General features: G+C 45.5%; 1 long non-coding RNA gene across 2 annotated transcripts; it reads left to right on the forward strand.

The window, feature by feature from the left end:
• The first annotated feature begins 623 nt into the window (after positions 1 to 623).
• LOC147028326 (uncharacterized) lies at positions 624 to 5,606 on the forward strand. 2 transcript variants are annotated; one of them, XR_015056926.1, is made up of 3 exons: positions 624 to 861; positions 2,902 to 3,080; positions 4,787 to 5,606. It is a non-coding gene; the product is annotated as an uncharacterized LOC147028326 (long non-coding RNA). The 2 variants fall into 2 exon arrangements; XR_015056925.1 differs by lacking the exon at positions 624 to 861 and adding an exon at positions 2,116 to 2,491.
• Positions 5,607 to 5,806: the final 200 nt, after the last annotated feature.

A 5,806-nucleotide genomic window follows, 5' to 3' on the forward strand; every position in this document is an offset into this window, starting at 1 on the left:
CGCGTGACGCCTGACGCGTGGCGCGTGACGTCTGGCGCGTGACGGCTGACGCGTGACGTCTGACGTTCGACTTGTGACGTCTGACGTGTGGCGTCTGACGTGTCACGCGTGACAAGTGACGCGTGACGTCCGACGCGTGACGCCTGACACGTGACGTCTGATGTGTGACACGTGTCATCTTACACGTGACGTCTGCGTGATGTCTGACGTGTGACGTCTGACATGTGACATGTGACATGTGACATCTGATGCCTGACGTGAGACGCCTGACGTGTGATGCGTGACGTGTGACATGTGACGCGTGATGTCTGACTTGTAACATGTGACGTCTGACGTGTGATGTCTGACGTGTGACTCCTGACGTGTGACGCATGACACGTTACGTCCGACGCGTGGCGCATGTCCTCTGACGCGTGACGTCTGATGCGTGACGTCTGACGCGTGACGTGTCGTGTGACGTCCGCCGCGTGACATGTGACGTGTGACGCGTGATGTCTGACGTCTTACACCTGACGTGTGACGCCTGACGTGTGACGCTTGACGCGTTACGTCCGACGCGTGGCGCATGTCGTCTGACGCGTGACGTCTGACGCGTGACGTGTGACGTGTGACGCGTGATGTCTCACGTGTGACGTCTGACGTGTGACACGTGACGCCTGATGTGTGACATCTCACGTGTGACGTCTGACACATGACGCGTGACGTCTGACGCGTGACGCGTGACGTGTGATGCCTAACGTCTGACGTGCGACGTCCGACGTGCGACGTGTGACGTCTTACGTGTGATGTGACAGGCGTCTGAAGGGGGAAAAGCGAGCTGTTCGCTGATGCTCCACGGGTCTGGGCCTCCAAGACAAAAAGGTAAACATGGTGAGAGGCCTCAGCAAGTGTGTTGGATTGGGAGGATACCCTCGAGGTTGCACAATCGCCTCCAAGCTGTCTTCCCTGGGTTCAAATCCCGAACCAGCTAAAAAAACTTATCCCAATGTTTCACAGGTAGATCATCTCACTTTTGGAGATCATCTTGCCTTGCCTTCCTCTGCTGCTCTGTCTCATCAGCTCTGGCCTTGAGGTCTAAGTCCAGGCCAAGGAATTATGACGCCATGCTGTATACATGTTTGATGTTGTTGTAAACGGCCTTGTAGCATACTAGCCTGCTGTGCTGCTGCAGTATCAGCTTGCGTTTCACCAAGCCCAGGTCGACTTGGACCACTTGGGTGGGGGTGGGGGGGGGGTATTATGCACTCGTTATTATTTTTGCCAAATGGTACTCATATTATTATTGTAAATATTATTAGTATTTATAAATGCTTTGTTGTAATGTTAATCGTTTTTCTTGTCTGTTTTGTAATTACAATGCCATGCCATTGAAGGACCTACTAAACTGCCCTATACTTCTCAACATTGTGCACGTTTAGAAACATGGGAATTCTTCTGGATTCTTTGTACTTAATTAACCTCATCAACTCAGGAGATCATGACGAAATTTAAATCTATTTTCATTTTGAACAGCTTCCAGAGCTGTGCTGCTTTGAGCTCTTTCATATGACCCCACCCCCAATAGAAATTCCTGACTCTGCCATTGCCTTTGAGGCACGATTATTGACCTTTCACCCCAGGCGCCACAATCCCAACTCTGCCACTGGCTGTATTTACACCTTTCCAACGTGAAAAAGGTAATAAAATGGGAATGCCTTGGGATTTTATGCAGTCGAGTCGAAAGCAACATAAGCTGAGTGACTCACTCACTCACTCATCTCGTGTAGTAGAGTGTAGAAAAATCGTGCAAATGATGATACAAGCATCAAATTTGGCATTTCTGTTCTGCAGGGCTTTCTGATCAAATCTGCCCGATTAGCCATTTGAAAATCCAAATTTTTCAAAATTTGGATTTTCAAATGGCTAATCAGGCAGATTTGTTTAGAATCCCCTGGAGAACAAATGTGCCAAATTTGATGGTTGTATCATCATTTGCATGATTCCTCTCAAAAATTTCTGTTATCTGCCCCCACTACTCACTCAGAGTGAGTGTGAAAATAACATGTTGTCCTCTTACTCGTGATACAATTCAGGGTTCTTGAGCTTGTAATTCCCTCTCCCACAAACACCACCAGAATCAGCGGTACACGATACGATACATATCTACAAAAATAATTTGCGTCGTCCTCCAACCTTCGGAACTCCTGTTGAAAGGGGGGGGGGTGGAAATGAAGTCACTACAACCTTTGCCACATAACCCATCGTCCGCTTGGCAAGTTTAATTGGTTGAAAGTGCATTAGTAACGACTGAATACATCGACGTCAGACATCCACGGGGCCACTATTGCATTTTGTATGGAGCCCCCGGATGACTAATGCCGCCTCTGATTCACCGGCACCTTGAATAAAAGATCAATTCCTTCCCTGACTGACTGCTAGAAAGGCAGCGGCAAACCAGCGAGCGGAATCTTTGCCAACAAATTTCGGCAGCAACACCAGCACTCTGTAAAAGGTATGGCACGTATCACCTCGTGAAAATTAGAATGCCAGTTTAGTTTATCCAAGTTAATAGATTTTTTTCTCAGTAGTTGGTCAGTGAAAGATGTCATGCAGTGATTGGGAGGTCAGGATCCCACAAGTTTTGTGCTTGCAATTAAAAAGTTGCAAAAGTTTTCCCCTTGGGTTAAAAAGTCAATTTCAGGGAACCTGATCTGGTGTGTCCATGACGTAGAATATAAATGCTGTTTCATCACTTACAACATGTATTAATTCCCTGTATGTGTGGTTATCATAGAAGTCAAAAGGTTTGCTTACTTATGCAGTATCTGAGGCATGGGTTGCGTACCCCCAACATAAGGAAACAGAAGTATGCATAAGGTATCCTAATTTGTACAGTCGAAACAAATCTGCCGTGTATGTCAGCTCGGATCCGGTGCAGGGCAGATTGGTACTCTGCAGTGGCCTCCTCTTGTGGCCGAACCAAGGCTCTGAGGTGTTTGGGGAATGGCTGGAAGAGCTGCTCGACTTTGTGTCTTCCTTACACTCTCTGCGAGCAGATGTGGCAGTGTGTGCATGCTTGGCTGCACTTGTACTTTATACAGGTACGTGTACAGTGTTGTGAAAAATGAACACAATGTTTGGAATAAATTGAATATTGGAGTGAGGAGTTGTATTAAAATCATGTGACATGTAGAGAACGATGATGTCCTTGTGAAACTTTCACTTTTATTAATGGTGTGGGGGGTTGTTGTTTGTTCTCTTCCTTTTCCCTCGAAAAGGAGTGAGGTCCGAAGGCACCAAACTTCTGCCCTGCCTTGACGACGATACTCCTCCACCCCACCCTGTCCTCAGCCAACTCCCTCCACTCTCTAACCACCCATTCCTCCTATCACAACTAGTCTACCTCTTTTCCTCCTCCCTTGCTCCAGCAATCTTTCCACTCTCTTCGCCGTTCTCTCTCCTCCCTCATCCGTCTCAACTGTCCAGTCCGTCTCAGCCAGCATTTCACAAATCTCCTTGGTATGCACAGTTTAATCTCCAAAACTATCACACTGTCGCCACTCATCCAATGGATGAACGACAGGAATTCCTCTAGTTTTGCAGATGTTGGAACACAAAAAAATGGTACCAAAATGTAAAAGCCCCCTTGAAGGACATTGTGTCCTGCATACTTTTTAAGTAAGATTGGTATTAAATTTCCCAAAATTATTTGCCAATTTACATCATAGTTCTGCAATTATGCTCTGGAAATGATGGTGAACTTATCGTGACAACGCTGGCCTGGCATTCTCAAGGTTGTGAGTTCAAATTTGGCTGAATGGCACCAGTATTGAGGATTTGGAGTCTTCATTTCTCCAAACTGAGGTAGTTCAGGAAGTCACCATATTGCGATCAGACTGTTGATAAATAACCAACATGCTTACAAATGACCATAAGGAAGGAGAGGCAGAATGCGCTCTCACCAGTGAAGGTGAGAGAGCCAAATTTGCCTCTCTCACCTCTGATCTACAAGTCATTCTACATTTGGTTTCTGTCCACACTTTGTGGTTGCTCCTTGATGCCCTCAGAGTCAGGATTTGGGCTGGAGGTTCAAATCAGGTCATGAACAGTAGCAGATATCCTGCTGCCAGGTCAGTCACCAAAGGAATCACACCTGGAAAATTCATTGGAGTAAATGCCACATCATGGTGAACTGTCGCATACAAGTAATAGAGCTTGCGAAGAAACATCTGTTTGCTATGAGAGTGTGAAAATAAGTTGTCAAATCTTCGTTTACATAAAGTGCATAGCTTTCACTAAATTTACACTCATACATAAATAGGAAATAAATGAAAATTGTGTACAAGGGGAAGGTGCTGCATGATTGCAGGATTAAAGTTCTGGTTTTTGGTAGTGTGTCAGGGGATGCATGTTTGAGTTGCATCTTTTGTACTCCTCTTTCATTGGGTCTGTTGATCTGGTTGTTCTGTATGCAGTGTGGATGTAAACAATCACTTGGTATCATTCACTAGAGGAGGCCTTTGATTGTGTACCTTGGGGCACAACGAAAATTCACGTTGGGGTCGAGCACAGCATTGAGCTTGCGTTATTAGGAACTTTTCTGATTTATATCCTTTGGGGCAAACTCATGATTGTTGAAACTGATCTTTATTAAGGATTTTCTGGAAGCTCTCAGGTTCACAAAAACTGACAGGATGGGTGGCAACGTCATTTTGCTCCATGTCATACTTAATGATACAACTCCCTCTTGTGGAATCACAGTGCAACAACACAAATTCACAAACCGCCTCTTTGGTGTATCCCATAGATCAGAGTGGTCTCGAGGAACCAAATCGTGTTGTCGAGATGCGGAGGCGAGTGCTTGCCTGCGTGAAGGAAGTGATGCCTGCATGCAGTGAAACCTGCCTGCAACTTCCATCACCCTCTGTCATGGCCCTGCTCAAACATTTGCAGACCCAGTGCAAGTCTGGTGCACGACGCCTTCTCTACCTAAAACTATCTCAACCGCTACCTCTCCCAACTTGTCTTGAGCGTGTGCTGTCAACCACAAAGCCCTGTTTAGACAATTTTTAATTGCTTAGTTGCCATGTTCAAAAAGACCTCAATGTTTGTGAGCAACTCTAAATTGAGGCCACACTGCAACGTTTCTTGTTCCCAACTTGAATATGAATTGTAAACCCAATGCTTTAGGCAGAGAGTTCATAGATGAGTGTGCCATCCTTCAAAGCCAGGTTTCCATCTGCTAACATTCGCCAGTGGCTATTAAAGATCCCACGGTGTTTCGTTTCAAGAGTAAGACATTGTGAGCCGGTACTCTGGCCAACTTACTGTCATAATCGACAGCACCGTGAAATTGAGTGGCAACATGTCAAGGAATGGTTCTCAGGCACACAAACACTTATTGGGTGAGCCAACATTGGAAACGAGTGTGGTCAGTGATGGTTAACTTGATCATATCTGCAATGGAGTCACAACCTGTTGAGAAAATGAATTCTTAGACATGAAAATGTTCACGATTTGTTGTTTGCTGTGTTTATACCTTCTGATATCAGTGAAACAATAATAACAGTGATATTAATAAAAAAAAAATAATAATAAACCAATGTCACCCGCAGGGTGACCCGTATCTTGCCAAAAGGTGACCACGTGTGACTTCTTTCAGGTCACACTGAGGTGAACAGAGCTGCTATCCACCAGGAGCGACTCCTTGAGGAATATCTGCCTACGAGAGATTCCGATGAGAATCGTTCTACAGATAAGAGTAACCATGAAAAATATGTTTTTGCCTCATAACGTCACCAAATGACGTCCTAATGTCTCAAGCTTG

The sequence above is a fragment of the Eptatretus burgeri genome, chromosome 4 (genome assembly GCF_056783735.1).
Source record: "Eptatretus burgeri isolate ZD-2024b chromosome 4, Ebu_testis_v1, whole genome shotgun sequence".
Lineage (NCBI taxonomy): Eukaryota > Metazoa > Chordata > Myxini > Myxiniformes > Myxinidae > Eptatretus > Eptatretus burgeri.